This window comes from Cynocephalus volans, chromosome 3 (assembly GCF_027409185.1).
Source record: "Cynocephalus volans isolate mCynVol1 chromosome 3, mCynVol1.pri, whole genome shotgun sequence".
Classification (NCBI taxonomy): domain Eukaryota; kingdom Metazoa; phylum Chordata; class Mammalia; order Dermoptera; family Cynocephalidae; genus Cynocephalus; species Cynocephalus volans.
The window spans coordinates 87608908-87626899 of record NC_084462.1 but is presented as its reverse complement, the minus strand read 5'-3'; the positions used below and the strand labels follow the sequence as shown (position 1 = coordinate 87626899).

Genomic DNA, 17992 nt, shown 5'->3' with positions numbered 1-17992 from the left:
TGGATGCCCTTTATTTCCTTCTCTTCTCTGATTGCTCTGGCTAGTACTTCCAACACTATGTTGAATAGAAGTGGTGAGAGTGGGCATCCTTGTCTAGTGCCTGTTCTTAAAGGAAAAGCTTTCAGCTTTTCCCCATTCAGGATGATATTGGCAGTGGGTTTGGCATATATGGCTTTAATTATGTTGAGATACTTTCCCTCTATACCTAACTTATAGAGGGTCTTTGTCATGAATGAGTGCTGAACTTTATCAAATGCTTTTTCAGCATCTATAGAGATGATCATATGGTCCTTGTGTTTGAGTTTATTAATATGGTGTATCACATTTATTGATTTGCGTATGTTGAACCAACCTTGCATCCCTGGAGGAAAGTTTTGAACCATTTCTGCTTATCATTTTACATATGCTCTGAGACAGCCTGGTCTGATTTCAATTGTCATCCTTCTAAACCTGTATCTGCAATCAAGTCCCCTTTGACTACCTAGTCTTACTTCCTACTGCACATTTGCACCATCAGCTAAACACAATGGCATAAGCATTATCTTCAACTCCCACCAAGATACTGCTCTTTCTAAGTTGTCTTACTTCTACCACCACCACTCCTTCAGTCTCTAAGAGAATCATCTATAGTCACTTTTGACTCCTTTTTCCTTAACCTTTAGGCAGTTTTTTTTTCCCCCCCGGTGGCTGGCCAGTACAGCTTGCTTTTACTTTGAACACCATTGCTATCCTATTCCCGCTGCCACGCTCCAAACCTGGACAAAATGCACGATCTGCCCTTAGATTTTTATTCCTTTGTTTGCAAATTGCCACCTCTCCCTATAGCCCTATTTTCATCACATTGCTTCCTTGCTCAAAACCTCCACTAGTGCCAATAGTGAGCATTTGTTGTCTTTTGAATGCTCGGCATTTATTCCTCTTTCACACTTTGATTCCCTTTTTGGGAATTCTCACTTCCCATTAGATATAATCTGGAAAAACTGTTAATCCAGTACTTTTCTTCAGCTAAGTGAAAAGCAAGTGACCCAAGTTAGGGCTTTGGAACACTCTGTTTCTCTAATTTGAATTCTTAGCAGTGTGATAGAAAGATTAAACATGGTTGGGTATTCATTTACCCTAGCGTTGTGTCCTGGCCTACTTTAAGACCACCATTTTAGTTCTTACTGTTTAGCCCTTGGAGACCACCTTGCTTTCTGATGTTTCCAGGCCTGCTTCCCTAGACTTCCTGTTGGTTCTCAGAGCTCCTGGTATCTTTCCAATAAATTTCTCTCTTGAAGGTTGCCGGAATTGGTTTCTTATGCTTGAAAGTGGAGCTGACTTATCCTTTCTCCACTGTACAAAGTATAAACTCCTTTCCTGGTTCTGGATTCTCCATAATCTGGCCTCTGACTTACTTTCCCTTACTCACTAAAACCACAGTCAGCTCAGTCACTTCCTGACTCTGGAAAATGCCATGTTAGTCTTGCTTCTTGAATTAACTTTGAAAACAAATATTAAGACCCATATTGACTTCTGCTGTCTTTGAAATCTGTTAGTACTTAGTGTCTGATATTAATTTTCCAGTTTGAATCAATTAATTTTCATATTTCCAGGAACATCTGATGAGTCAGTCTCCTACTTCCCCCCAATTTTTTTGACTGAGGACCTATTACCTATTCCATTGTTGGAAAACTGTAGTTAAGAAATTCTTTCTTACATGGAACTGAAATTTCTCATCCTACAACCCATTAGTTCCATTGCTGGATTCAGCTTGGCATTTCAGTAAATTAAGAATATATATAGATTCTATGCTTTAGCTAGTGGCTATTCCTTCCATCTCTATATCATCTGAGAACTTGGTAAGATTGCCTTCAATGTCTCTATCTAGGTTGTTGATAAAAATATGAAAGAGAACAGGGCCAAAGACAGGCACTCTGTTGGATATATACATCTAGATATAGTCGTTGGATGTGATTTTATAAACAGCTATGAATAACTTAATAATTTGCATTTCACATATTTCCCAAAATGATGCTGTGAAAATTTTGTGAAAGCTTTGCTGAAATCAAGATATATTAAGTTGTTTTAGTCCATTTTGTTTTGCTATAACAGAAATACCTGAGACTGGGTAATTTATTAGGAAAAGAGGTTTATTTGGCTTACGATTCTGGGACAGCTGCATCTGGCACGGGCCTCAGGCTGCTTCTACTCATGGCAGAAAAGCAGCAGGCAGCCGGCGGGTACAAGTAGATCACATGGCGAGATAGGAAGCGAGCGAGTGAGAGAGACAGAGAGAGAGAGAGAGAGGAGGTGCCAGGGTCGTTTAAACAATCAGCTCTTGCCGGAACTAATACACCAAGAATTCACTTATTAATCCCTCCTCCCCCAGGGAGAGCATTAATCCATTCATGAGGGATCAGCCCCCATGACTTAATCAGTTTCCAACACTGCCACATTGGAGATCAAATTTCCACATGAGTTTTGGAGGGGACAACACATCCAAACTCCATCATAAGTCTTTATATTCTCCTGAGATACTGATCTAGTTACCCTACCAAAAAGAAAAGAGGTTAGTTTGTCGTGATTTGTTCTTAGGAAACCCATGTTAACTGCTGATGCCCACTACATGCCTTTTTAAATGTTCACACACCAACTGTTTAATAATCCATTCTAGATTTTTCCTGGTAATAACTCTCAAGCTTTGTAGGTTGCAATTTCTGGAAACTATACTTTTCTTTGTCCTGAGGCTCAGAGCTAGGGACCAACCCATCCCGCTGCTGCCATGGGCCTGCCCGGGGTCCTGAGGTATGCAGCCTGGACCAACCCCTCCTCCCGCAATCGGGCAAGGAGCATGCCAAAAATACCACTTCCATGTGGGTGCCCACCACGGCCACCACAATGGCCATGGCTGCTGTGAAAGCAGCTAGACTCCACAACCACCGTGTAGATGTCCTGCCAGCCACTCAAGTGCATTGACACAAGGAGAGTCACCGGCAGAGACCAAAGAAGAGAAGAGGATGTCTCTCTCCACAAAGCCCATTCCACAGTGATGGAAGCATCTACTCTACAATCATAGTGGGGGACCTGAGCACACCTCTCCCAGCACTGGACAGATCATCTCAGCAACAAATCAACAGAGTAACGTTTACTCTTTCAGGAGCAGAGAAGAAATCTAGGGTTAACAGAGGTGGGGGGGAAGAGACTGGATAAGGAGCATAAAGAATAAGTATGATTCGTAATAATGTATATGCTAATAATATTGGTTTTATCAACATAAGTCAGTGTTGAACCCCAAAAATGTGTATAATCAATTATGATTCAATAGAAAATAAAAATTAAAAAAAAGAAAATCAGACCCCTTGATTATTTCCAGCCTTCTGTCACCTCTTATCCTCTGTGTGAACTTTCAAACGTTGTTAATAATAGATAGTGGGAGCTGCATGCTTCCCTTGCAGCATGCTTTGTATGGGCCTAGGCACTGGAACAACTTTAAGGCAATGACATCCTCTCTGACCCTGCCAACTTTAGGCTATAACACTCTCACCATCTGTTTCCCCACTAATTTGCACTTTAGTGCATATTTTTAAACTATGAAAATGACATATGCTCATCATAAAATTGTTCAAACATTATAGAAATCTACAAAGTAAAAATAAAAGTCCCTCTCCCAGTCAATCCTAATGTCCACTGTAAACAGATTAGAATGTATTCTTCTAGACAGTTTTCATGTATTAACAAATATTCTTATATAATTTTTAAATGAGATCATACCCTGTATACGGTGCTGCAACTTAGTTTTTTCACTTAAAGTTGATAGTAAATGAAATAGATAGTAAAATCGTCACTGTTTCATAAAGTTTCAGAGATACAAAGTGACCTACCTCATGCCTTACAACTAGTTAGGGACAGAGTGAGGTTAGAATCCATGCCATCTATCTCCTAGTCTACTGCTTATTGTACCATAGACAGCTGCTCCCAGCACCCACATGTGGGAGGAGAATTGGGCTAACTGAAAAAAACTGTGTAGTGATTCACAGGGAACTTAGGATAATGGTCATCAGGAATGTGCTATGTCAGCCAGCTGGTATCATGCTGAGCAGTGTTGCTTTGGGTACTTTTTTTATATGGTGAGAAACAAAGAGAATGAAAGGCTCTACATGTGTTTCTAGGTACATCGGTGATTTCTGCTTAGGCAGTAGAGACAGTCATAATATGCATATACACTTTTATCTTTAAATGTAAGGCTGGAATTCTTAACCCTGTCTGTACATTAGGATCACTTGGAGAGTTTTAAAAAATAATCACCCTGGGGGCCTCAAATTCCAGGTAGTCTGACTTAATTGTCTGGGAGTGGGAAGGTTCTCAGGTGACTCTAATATGCAATCAGGGTTAAGAACCATGGAGTGAGAGTATAGCTTGAATTGTGAGTAAAGTCAAGCTTTACTAAGTTTCCAGAAAGAAATATTTATCCCTTACTTGCAAGTTTGGCCCATCAGAAAGTTTTCTAACTCCTTGAATTTTTAGACACGCCTCCACCCTGCATAGAACCACATGCATAGATGTTTATTGATCAATTGTCCTGACAGTTAGTAGAAGGTTCAGCAATCAGCAAAGAGGAAAGAGACAAGAGACAAAAGCCTCTATTTTGGGGGAAAAAAAAAAATATATATATATATATCATAGAGTAGAAAATCAAAATTTTCTTCCTAGGGGAAATTCCATAGAGAAATGTGACTTGATCTTTTAAGTAGACAATAGCCATTAGTGTCAGGGAGACTGTTGTGCAATCTTTCCAGAGAAGTGGTCACTTGTCATTCACAGGGCTTCCACAAGACCTGTTTAGCCCCACCTATAGCAGTAACTTATCCAAGCTTAGCGCCTACTTATAGTTCTGGGGTCTTAAACCATACTCTTTGACTCTGGGGCCAAAAACCATACTCTGAACCTCAAAAGAGTCTTAGTAAACATGGCATCCATTTAGAGGATATTTATCTTCTAAGTAGGAGCCAACAACCTGGAGGGTACATTTTGAGTGGGCTGAAGTCACCCCTTATACTAATCCTTAAAGTAAGTTTTGTTTTCTTTTTATCTACACCAGAAATATTGAGAAACTTTCATACCCTAAAAACCCTGGATGAAAGGTCACTCACAGATTTCAAGAAAGGTGGCTGCAAGAAAATAATCTAGAATTTACTTCCCTAAACATAGACTTAAGGAAATGTCTTAAAGTGTTACACAGTTTATATCTCCAGACAGCTACTGTATGTGACTTCTTCCCACACTGGAAAAAAGATACTACTAGGATATGAAGACAAGAGACATGAAGGGAAAAAGGCACTGAATACAAATAGATGGAAGAAATCTGACAGAAACCAATAGCTTCCAAAATAAAATCAAGATAGGTAGAGAGGAGCAAAAATTAAACAGGTGATTTAATAAAGGAGAGATAATTATTTGTACACAGGAATTTTAACAAACTACCACGTGGGTAAATATCATACTAAAAGGCACTTGTAGGTAAGGTTATTGCAACCTCAATGTTGTTGGGACTGTCCCAGTTTAAGCATTGTATGCTCCTTGCCTTGGGAAAGCACCAGTCCTGGGCAAACTGGAATGGTTTGTAAGCCTACGTATTGGCCCACCTTCTAGGAAAATTAATAAATGCAAGAAAGTCTATTAGTTAGGATCCCACTGTAAACTCGACTTAAAATAATTGGAAGGAGAGTTTAATAAAGGGACTATTTTTTAAATGTGAGGGCAGTGCGTAGGAAAATGACAGGGAGCATGCGGTACCCCAGGATTGGTAACAGCAGGGCTCCTTTGACCACTCCTAGCCTTAAAGTGGTGAGTGGGAGGAGCTGGAATTAGACGGATCCTGGAGATAGAGTGATGTATGGAGAAGGCCACCTGACTTGGGCTGAGATCTTTGAAAAGGGGTACATTCAGTGCACAATCCTGCGGAAGGCGGAGCACAGCATGAACGTCGTGACTTTGTCCTCCCTCCCTCTGGTCTGCTGGCACTTCCCATTGGCCAAACATAGCCAGAAACGAGAAGGAAAGAAGGCGCTGACCTACCCTGTGTAAGTCAGCCTCCTGGAGTACAGAGCAGTGTGGAAATAAGTGAAGGGCAGATCCGGAGGACAAATGAAAAATATGTAGCACACACACACAAAAGAATGAGTGACTAAATTATGTTTATCTATGAAAAATAAGGTGGATATAGCAGTAGCTACTCCCCAAAGGCTTCGGGGAGGGAAAGGTGTTTAGACTTGACCTTGGGATTCAAAATTCCTAAGAGTCAGAGGCTCTAAATTGTTTAGATCAATGCCCCCAATAAAACTTTTTGTGATGTTGGAAATGTTTTATGTGTGTTCTGCCCAATATTGTGGCTATTGAGCAATTGAAATCTGGCTAATGTTGCTGAGAGTGTGAATTTTAAATTTTATTTCATTTTAATCAGTTTAAACTTAAATAGACACTCCTGGCTTCTAGATACTGTATTGGACAGTGTAGGCCTACAGGCAGTGGTCATCTATGCCAATGTACTTGGCAGGCGGATAGAAACCAAAATGAACTGGATTTCATGGTGCTCTCAAACTTAACTGCTTTGAAACATTTTACACTGTTGACTCTTCCTTTTTAAACTGTTCTTTGTTTCTGGCTTTTGTACTGTACTCTTGGTTTTCTCCCTACTTTTCTGTTCGTTCCTTCTCATTGTCTTTTGTAGGCTGATCTTTACGTGCCCTTAAACGTTTCTCAGTAAGTAAGGATGCTTTAGTCTCCAAGTAACAGAAAACCCACCTCAAAGAGATTTAAAACATAGGGAAACCTATCGCACATTACAAGAAATCCCCAGTTCAGGTGACTCAAGGGTAAGTTAATTCTTCAGCTCAGCTAAGTCCTCAAGGTCCCAGGTTCTTTTCCATATTTATTTTCTGCTACCCTTCGTGTGTCAGCTCTGTCCTTGGATTAACCCCTTCCACTGTAGCAAGACAGCTGCTGTAATTCCAGACATACATGTAGACGTAATGTTCGAAAGAAGCAGCTTTCCTTTCCTATAACTCTCTCAGAAAGCTTTCCCAGAAGCCCCCCATGACAGACTTCTTAAAGTTCATTGGCCAGATTTGCACATGTGCCTGTGCCTAAACCAATCCCTGGGAGCTGTTATTAGCTCAGATCAGTGGTTCTCATGCTTTGCTGAAAATGTGATCATCAGGGAAGTTTGTCAGAATCCTGATGCCCCAGTCCAATTAAATTGAGATCTCTGGGGATAGACCCAATAATTTAAATATATATGTATACATATACATGTATAATAGCTTTATGGAGCTATAATTTACATATAATTCACCCATTTAAAGTGTGAAATTCAGTGGTTTTTAGTATATGCACAGCTTCGATTGTGCAACCATCACCATGATCAGTTTTTGAGCATTTTCATTACCCCCTGAAAACCAGTTATTCTCCATATTTCCCAACTTCCATAGTCCTAGGCAACCGGTAATTTACTTTCTATCTCTACTGACTTGTCTATTCTGGACATTTTATATAAATGGAATCATAAAATATTTGGGCTTTGTGACTGACTTCTTTCTCTTAGCATAATGTTTTCAAGGTCCATCCGTGTTGTTGTATGTATCAACACTTCATTCCTTTTTATGACTGAGTAATATTCCATTGTATACATATACATTTAATTTACGCATTTATCAGTTAATGAACATATGAGTTATTTGTACTTCATGGCTATTTGTGTAATGCTGCTATAAATATCTGCGTACAAGTTTTCCTGTGGATGTATGTTTTCATTTCTCTTGGGTATATACCTGGGAGTAGAGTTGCCAAATAATGTGGTAACTCTATGCTTAACCTTTTGAGGAACTGTCAGACTGTTTTCCAAAGTGTCAATACTTATCATGTGTCCTTTTTATCATAGTCATCCTATGGGTGTGAAGTGGTATTTCATTGTGGTTTTAATTTGCATTTCCCTGATGGCTATTGATGTTTAGCATCTTTTCAGGTGCATACTGGCTATTTGTAAATTGTCTTTGAAAAAACACTTATTCAGATCTGTTGCTCATTTAAAAATTAGGTTATTTTCTTTTTATTGAGTTGCAAGAGTTCTTTATATTTTTTAAATACAAGTCCCTTATCAGATTTATGATTTGCAAATATTTTCTCCCATTCTGTGGGTTTTCTTTTCACTTTCTTGATGATATGACTTGAAGCACAAAGGTTTCTAATTTTGATGAAGTCTGATTTATCTATTTTTTTTCTTTTGTCACTTGTGCTTGTTGTCATATCTAAGAAACCATTGCCAAAACTGAAGTCATGAAGATTTACCACTGTTTTCTTCTAAGAGTTTTATAATTTTAGCACTTGCAATTATATTTATGGTTCATTTCGGGTTAATTTTTGTGTATGTTATGAAGAAAGGATCCAACTTCATTCTTTTGCATGTGGCTATCCAGTTGTCTTGGCACCATTTGTTGAAGAGACTATTCTTTCCTCATTTAATTGTCTTGGCACCCTTGTAGAAAATCAATTGACTGTAAAGATGAGAATTTATTTCTAGAATTTCAATTCTATTCCATTAATCTATATGTCTATCCTTATACCAATACTACACTGTCTTGATTACTGTAACTTTGTAGTAAGTTTGGAAATCAGAGTGTGAGTCCTCCAACTTTTTGCTTGTCTTTCTTTCTTTTTTGTTTTTTTTTTTGGTGGCTGGCCAGGATCCGAACCTATGACCTTGGTGTTATAAGGCAATACTCTAACCAACTGAGCTAACAGGCCAGCCCCTAACTGTTTTCTTTTTAAGGATTGTTTTGGTTATTTGGGGTTTCTTACATTTCCATATGAATTTTAGGACCAGCTTGTCAACTTCCATGAAAAAAGCAAGCTTGAATTTTGATAGGAATTGTGTTGAATCTGTTTATCAGTTTGAGGAGTATTGCTTACTCTTAACAATATGCTGTTCTTATCCATGAACATGGGATGTCTTTCCATTTATTTAGCTCTTTTAAAATTTATTTTAACAATGTTTGATAGTTTTCAGAGTATAAGTAGTGCTAGGGTATTAGAGCGTGGGTTGTTGTGGATGGTGGGGTGTTCAATTTCCTCTAATGTATATGAGCTTCAAAGGGAGATGAGACTACTAAGTAATAATCTAGGTTCTCTTCAGACAGAACAAAAAAGCATATAGTGAAAAGTAATTCCTTAGGCTTGCTTGGTGGCTTGGGAACACACTCGGAGGAAAGGGAGGTGGGATATGGTTTATTTGTTTTTTAGTTTTCTTGCTCCTTCTGTTTTTTTTGTAGCTTCTGGCTATTCCAGGGCAGGGAGGGGTGAATGGATTATAGGCAAATGGGTAAAGATTGGTGCTGTTTATAGTTTTCTCCTGGCTGTGGAGTGCCCTCTGTAATGGCAGATGACCAAGTGTCTCTCCTTTGTGGGGCACTTTAATAGGTTATTTGGCAACCCTGTGGTGGGCCTCCAGACACCTTTCTGTGCCAAAGGCAATCCTTTCTCTAGGTGACTTTTGGTGATCTCCTCTAACCTTCAGTCTTCCAGTTGTATATTCCCTCCTTATTTTGGGGGGGAGGGGGGTGGAAACTGTTACTCAGTTGCCACTTCCTTCAGACAAGAGTCTTTCAGACAGCTCATGCCCAGCTACCTGTAACCAGAGTGCCCACTTGGTCCAGGGAACTCACACAATCTTGCCTTCCCAAGTGGTGGAAGCACAGCATGACCAGCTCTGACTCCTCTCTCCTTGTCCTGCTGTCATGCTTGCTGTAGCTAGTTTCCTGCCTTCAGAATTCTCCAGTTAAGGAGCAAGCCTCTGGCCTAAGATTCCTGGGCTATGGGCTATCCCAGCACTCCCAGGCTCTGCTCTCATAGCAAGTAGGCTGAGGCATGCCTGAGAGTTTCTGTAGTCCAGCCAGCATTCATTCAGGGAGTAAGATGCTAGTCTCTCCTATTGCAGGCAATTCCAACATCTATCCAGGTTCTCTTGGAACTCTTTTGGCTTCGGGAATGGTGTGGGGGAGAAGAAGGAAAAGGAACAAAGCTTCTGCTGCCTATATGACCTTGTGTGAATTAGAAAAAGAACCTTACTCCTCAAGATACTTTACTGCCATCTGCTGGAAAATTGTCATCATGCTATATAAATCTCCAGTTACTATGGGATGAATGGTGCCCCCTGGAGTTGTGCACCTAGCCTAGCCATGAGGAATGTCCCCAAGAAGTAAAGTCTCAACAGCCTCTGCTTCTATGAATTCCCTTCAATGACTCCTTTTCTAATGGCTCTTTCCTCATATAGAGCATATGTGCTGATAAGGGTTTATTTTTTCTGTAAATCCTTCAAGGATATTCCTAGCACCTTTCCTCCCAATGTGGAGAGAGTATTTATTGCCCATTGTCTTCACCTTTGTCATCTTAGATAAAATTCTGACAAAAATCTGTTTTACTTCTTGTTATAGCCATTTGTTGGCCAACTGTTAGGCAGAATGCAAAGGCATCTCATGAAGAATCCAGAAGATAACAATTCTTTCAAAGTGAAACACAAAATCTCTACAGTAAACATCCCCCACCTTCAGAGTTAGCAGTAACCAAATTTATACTGGAAAAAAAGAGTATAAAAAGCCCCAGTCATATTTTAGACCCAAGTACATAATAAATAGATATTCGATGAATGAATGACCAAACGAAGACCATCTGAGAATCTATTTATTTACAGTAATTTGTTCTAATTCATCAAGGTATTTCTGTGAGGATCTGCCCCATAATCAGTTGTAATAGTTTTCTAGGGCTGCCGTAACAAACTACCACAAACTGGGTGGCTTAGAACAACAGAAATTTATTCTCTCATAATTCTTGCGGCCAGAAGTCCAAAATTAAAGTATTGGTGGGGTTGGCTCCTCCTGGAGTTTCTAGGGAAAAAACCATTCCATGCCTCTCTCCTATCTTTTGGTGTTCCTTGGCTTGTTGCTGCGTAACTCTAGTCTCTGCCTCGAACTTCATATGGCTTTTCTCCTGTGTCTCTCTTGTGTTTCAAATCTCCCACTCTTTTCTCTTATAAGGACACAGCCATTGTCCTAATAAGGACACCACCAACCTTAAATCTAGGATGATCTCATGCTGAGATTCTTAATTACAACTGCAAAGATCCTACAATAAGGCCACATTCACAGGTACTGGGAGTTAGGACTTGGACATATCAACCTACTACATCAGTGAAACTCATTCATACTGTGGTCCACACTTGCCTACTACAAATGAGTGATTTTTTCCCACAGCTGCTTTCCAGCAGACAGTAGGATTGTGTTTTGGACAATTTGTGCAAGTGTGGCTTTGACTTTCCACCGATGTCACCACAAAACATGAGGAACCCACCCATCTCTGCAGCCAACACTAATGAGGTCATGTTAGGTGTCTGGACCTTGCATGATAACAAGCTAAGGGAAGTCACAAATAGAAAATCATCTTGTCCTAATATTTTGAAAGGTACAGTCATGAAATAAATTGAGATGTAAAAAAAATGACAGTGTCTCTTTGAAAATACAAAGAAAAAGAGACACCTGAAAAGATTCCTTCCCCATTAGTGCAACAGTTTTTCCTGACATTAAAATTTCTTTGGATATTCAAAATTTTCAAAAGCCTCTCCTAAAAGTGAGAAAAATATTGCTCTTCAGCAGATGCGTATAACCATAACTTCTGAATGAGAATGAACCCACCAAAATATATATACTTTTTCAGATGTAGTGCCTTTTGTGATTCAAAGTGCCTGGCTGCCTTGCACTTCATCATGTTGAGGCTCTGTACAAGCACCAGCTGTTTACCATGCTCATTCAGGTCTGAGCAGAGGGTCTTCACAGTCCAATGCAATTCCTCCATGAATAGTAATCATTGTTTCTTGCTTATTTCTTCTTCCTTCTGAGTTAAGTTCCTTCTTTCTGAAGAATATCCTTCATGTTTAAATGAAAAATTTTATCAAACGGGAGCTGGTCAGTTAGCTAAGTTGGTTATAGCATGGTGCTGATAACATCAAGGTCAAGGGTTCAGATCCCTGTACTGGCCAGCCTCCAAAAAAAAAAAAAAAAAAAGTTATCAATCACACACAAAAATATAGGGAGCTCTCACAAAGCCATCACCAAGATTCTAGAATTATCAATTTTTTGCCGTACTTATGTATTCTATTTTTTTTTCCATGTCAGATGGGTAATGTGCTGACATCATAACAAGGTTTGAAGGAGGCAAATATCACACATAGTGTGAAAACCTTAATCATCACAGATGATTTGGGCCTATGTGGCACAAAAGTATCTGTTATCTATTCTTTTTTGCTGAAATATTTTAAGGAAAATCCTAGACATTATACCATTTAATCCTTACATCCTTTAGTATGCTTCTCTAAAAATTACAGACGTTTTCTTATATACCATTCACAATACCAGTGTCATACCCAATAGTAATTCTTCAGTATCATCTAATATTCAGACTATATGAGTATCCAAATTTCCCCGATTGTCTCAAAAATGTCTTTTTATGTTTTTTGGTTTGTTTAAATCAGGATCAAAATAAGGTCCACACGTTAGATTAGATTGTTATGTCTTTTCAATCTCCTTTAATCTAGTACAGGATTTTTCACAGCAGAATAGTTGACATTTTGGAGCAGACAATTGTGGGAGCTGTGGGAGCTGTCCTGTGCATTGTAGCACATTTACCAGCATCCTTGGCCTCCACTCCCTAGATTCTAGTAGTACCTCTCACATTGGGACAATCGGAAAAGTCTCCAGACATTGTCAAATGTCCCCTGAGGATAATATGACCCTCGGTTGAGAACACCGATCTAGTATAGTCCCCTTTCTTTTTTTTATATGATATTAACTTATAGAAGAAAATAGATGAGTTGTCTGTAGAATATCCCACATTCTGAATTTGTCTGCTCCCCGTTAGTATCATCTAACTTATTCCTCTGTCTCCTGATCCTGTAAGTGGAAACTAGGTTAATAGAGCCTCAGTAAGAGTCTTGGTTAGGTTCAGTATTTTTGACAGAAATACTGAATAGTTTGTGTCATATAGTGTACTTCAAATTGAATCACACCAGGAGACCTAGTGTCTGTGTCATTATAGTGACACTAAGATTGGTCAGAAGGCTCAGATGATGACGATCTGATTCCATGATTGCAAAGTTCTCCATCAACTTTTATTTATTTATTTATTTTATTTTTATTTTTTTAAAATTTTATTTTGTCGATATACATTGTGGCTGATTATTGCTCCCCATCACCAAAACCTCCCTCCCTTCTCCCTCCCCGCTCCCCCCCAACAATGTCCTTTCTGTTTGCTTGTCGTATCAACTTCAAGTAATTGTGGTTGTTATATCTTCTCCCCCCCCCCCCGGTTTTTGTGTGTGTGTGTGTGTGTGTGTGTGTGTGTGTGTGTGTGTGTGTGTGTGAATTTATATATTAACATCAACTTTTAATTTAGAGGTTTCAGCCACTGCTGAGTTTTGCCTGTGTCAGCTATGTCATTAGGTTGTAAAATAGAGATTTTCTAATTTATCATTGCTTTATATTTATTAATTGGAGTTCTTTTGCAAAGAACTTTCTCTCATTAACTATTTGGTTATCCTGAATAAATTTATTCAGGAAAGGCTGGATCAATTCTTAATTATTTTTAATAGCCAATTTTCAAAATAAGTATTTATAACCTAGTTTTCAATAGTGGCCCAATGTGTGCATGTGTGAGTGTGTGTTTGCTTTCTCTTGTTCACTTTTTGATTCTGTAACATTATGAACTGATGGATTCTTATATATTCAGTGTGTTTATTTATTTATTTTTGGCAGCTGGCTGGTGCGGGGAACTGAGCCCGTGACCTTGGGGTTATACGGCTGTGCTCTAACCAGCTAACTGGCCAGCCCTATTCAGTGTGTTTAAATCAAATGTAGTCAATATTCTTTTTGACACTCACTCTTTCTCCTGTATTTGGTCAATGAAAGCTTCTTTGTGTTTTTATTTTATTTTTTCCAAATAAGGAAGTTTAGTCATTTTTTTTCAAACAGGATCTGAGACAGTAAACTTCTTATCTTTATTTATTTTTTTCTTTTTCTTCTTTTTTTTTGTGTGTGTGTGTGTGACCGGTAAGGGGATCGCAACCCTTGGCTTGGTGTCACCCACACTGCGCTCAGCCAGTGAGCGCACCGGCCATCCCTATATAGTATCCGAACCCGCGGCAGGAACACCACTGGGCTCCCAGCACCGCATTCTCCTGAGTGAGCCACGGGGTCGGCCCGTAAACTTCTTATCTTTAAATGTCTGAAGAAGTCTTTATTTTGACTTCATTATTAATTCAGGGTCTATATAGATTTTATAACTATACCATTGTTTTTCCTCAGCACTTTAAAGATATTAATCCACTACTACTGTTCTGATGACGAGTCTATTATCTTTTTTTGTCATTCTTCTGTGGTATTTTCTCTTTTTCCTCTGGCAGTTTCTTAAAAAAATAATTAATAAGCATTTTTTTAGACCAATTTTAGGTTCACAATGGAAAGTACAAAGAGGTTCCATATACCCCCACACATGCACAACATCACCCACTATGAACATTCTGCACCGCGGTGGTACATTTGTTACAATCGATGAACCTACATTGACACCCAAAGTCCATAGTTTACATTAGGGTTCACTCTTGGTGCTGTACATTCTATCGGTTTTGACAAATGTATAATGACATGTGTCCACGATGGTAGCATCACACAGAATATTTTCACTGCCCTAAAAGTCTTCTGTGCTCTGCCTATTCATCCTTCCCTCCTCCCTACTCCCTGGCAACAACTGATCTTTTTACTGTCTCCAAGTTTTGCCATTTCCAGAACGTCATATAGTTGGAACCATACAGTATGTAATCTTTTCAGTTTATCTTTTTTCACTTAGTAATAGGCATTTAAATTTCCTCCATGTCTTTTAATGACTTGATAGCTCATTTCTTTTAGTGCTGAAAAATTCATTGTCTGGATGTACCATAGTTTGTCTATTCATTACCTACTGAAGGACAGCTTGGTTGCTTCCAAGGTTTGGCAATTATGAATAAAGCTGCTATAAACAACCATGTGCAGACGTAAGTTTTTGTGTAGACATAAGTTTTTGATTTCTTTGGGTAAATACCATAGAATATGATTGCTGGATCATGTGGTAAGAGTATGTTTAGTTTTGTAAGAAATTGCCAAAGTGGCTGTACCACTTTGCATTCCCACCAGCAATGAATGAGAGTTCCTGTTGCTCCACATTCTTTCCAGTATTTGGTGTTATCAGTGTTTTGGATTTTGGCCATTCTAGTAGTATGTGGTGATATCTCATTGTTGTTTTAATTTGCAATTTCCTAATGACATTCAATGTGGAACATTTTTTTATATGCTTTTTTGCCATCTGTTCATCTTTTTCGCTGAGATGTCTGTTCAGGTCTTTTGCCCATTTCTAAATTGGGTTGTTTGTTTTTTTATTGTTGAAGTTTTAAGAGTTCTTTATGTATATGTCATTTGCAAATATTTTCTTATTCTCCTGACACTGTCTTTCACATAGCAGAAGTTTTTTAATTTTAACAAAGTCAATTGTTTTTTCATGGATTGTACCTTTGGCATTTTATCTAAAAAGTAATCATCATTATCAAGTTTATCTAAGATTGCTTCTATTTTATCTTCTAGGAGTTTTAAAGTTTTGCTTTTATGTTTAGATCTATGCTCCATTGTGAGTTAATTTTTGAGAAGGGTATAAGATCTGTGTCTAGACTAATTTTTTTCTCTGTGGATGTCCAATTGTTTCAGCACCATTTGTTGAAAAGAGTATCTTTGTACCATTGTATTATCTTTGCTCTTTTGTCAAAATCAGTTGAATAATTTATCTGGGTCTTTTCTAGGCTCTGTATTATGTTCCATTCATCTATTTGTCTATTCTTTTGCCAATACCACATTGTCTTGATTACCATAGTTTTATACTAAATTTTGAATTCAGGAAGTGTCAGTCATTTAACTTTGTTCTTCTTCAATATTAAGTTGTCTATTCTGGGTAGTATTAGTCTGTTTTGTGTTGCTATCACAGAACTACTTGAGACTGGGTGATTTATAAAGAAGAGAGGTTTATTTGGCTTACGATTCTGGGACAGCTGCATCTGGCAAGGGCCTCAGGCTGCTTCTACTCATAGTGGAAATGCAACAGGCAGCCAGTGGGTACAAGCAGATCACATGGTGAGAGAAAGCAAGAGAGAGAGAGAGGAGGTGCCAGGGTCTTTTTAAACAACCAACTCTCGTGGGAACTAATAGAGCAAGAACTCACTCATTACTCCCCCCACCTAGGGAGAGCACTAATACATTGATGAGGGATCCTCCCCCATGACTCAATCAGTTTCCAACACTTGCCACACTGGGGATCAAATTTCCACATGAGGTTTGGAGGGGACAGCACATCCAAACTCTATCAAGGGTCTTTTGCCTTTCTTCTTTAGGAAAAAAATTGTCAATATCCATAAAATAACTTGCTGGGATTTTGATTGCGATTGTATGAGGTGTCTTCAAAAAGTTTATGGAAAGAGTTGTCTTACCTTTCTTTTAAAAAAATACATATCATGATATTCAATTGAATAACCTTTTAGTTCTGTTTTTTTCACAGACTTTCTGAAGTATGCTTCAGAATGTATTTAATCTATAGAACAAGTTGGGAAGAACTGACATCTGGACAATATTGAGTTTTCCTAACCATGAACATGAAATATCTCTCCATTTATTTAGTTCTTTGATGTCTTTAATCAGTTTTGTAGTTTTCCTCATATAGATCTTGTACATATTTTGTAGATTTATACCTACTTTAGTTTGAGCTACTATAACAGAATGCCATAGACTGGGTGGCTTAAGCCATAGAAATTTATGTTTCACAGTTCTGGAGGCTGGGACGTCCAAGATCAAGATGCCAGCAAATTTGGTGTTTGGTAAGGGCACTCATCCTGGTTTGCAGATGGCCATCTTCCTCTTGGAGGCCATCTTCACATGATGGAGAGATAAAGAGAGTGAGATCAGGCTCTCATGTCTCCTCTTATGAGGGCACTAATCCAATACATGAGGGTTCCACCCTCATGACCTATTTACCTCCCAAAGGCCCCCACCTCCTAATACCATCACATTGGGGTTAGAATTTCAACATGTAAATTTTGTGGGGACAAACTCCTATACTGTCACATGCAAAATACATTCATTTCATCTCAGCAGCCCCCCAAATCTTAACTTGTTTCAGCCTCACTCTAAAGTCTAAGTCCAAAGTCTCATCTAAATATTATCTAAATCAGATATGAGTGGGAGTAGAGGTAAGATTCATCCTAAACCAAAATTCCTCTCCAGCTGTAAACTTGTGAAATCCAATAAGTTATGTGCTTCCAACATACAATGGTGAGACAGTCCTGAGATAAACATTCCCATTCCAGAAGGGAGAAATAGAAAGGAAGGAAGGAAGGAAGGAGTGCCAGTCTCTAGCAAGTCTAAAGCTAGCAAGGCAAACTCTATCAGATGTTAAGGTTTGATGAGCCTCTTTGACTCAATGCTCTGCCTTCCAGGACCCACTGGGTGGCAGTCCTGCCTCCATGGCTCTGTCTAGAGCGGGGGTCACATGCCCATGACTCAGCAAGGCTGGGGATGTGCTCCAGTATCTCTGCCTGGCAGGGTTGTACTTCTGCTGATCCAGGATTTCTATGGCTCCATTGGGCATTGATCCTGCCCTTTAAAGCTGAGGTGGAGGCAGCCCTGCCCCTTGGGCTGCACATTCTTGTCCTGTCGTGGGAATGCCAGTTCTGGTGATCTCTGAATCACCTTTGGGGTCCTTCTTCTCTTGTCTTGAAGAATAGTGCATGTTTGTGGCTGAATAGCTCTATGGCCCAGTCCTGTAGGGTCTAAGAAGTCCAATAGGCTTCCTTCCTTTAGTCCCAGCTGGCAATGTTCTGCTGGTATAATCCCATTTCCATTTC

General features: G+C 39.0%; 2 pseudogenes; both read right to left on the bottom strand.

The window, feature by feature from the left end:
* Positions 1–17736, bottom strand: part of LOC134372606 (MKI67 FHA domain-interacting nucleolar phosphoprotein-like) — a 45617-nt pseudogene extending 27881 nt beyond the window's left edge.
* LOC134374472 (small nucleolar RNA U13) lies at positions 12192–12306 on the bottom strand (annotated as a pseudogene).
* Positions 17737–17992: the final 256 nt, after the last annotated feature.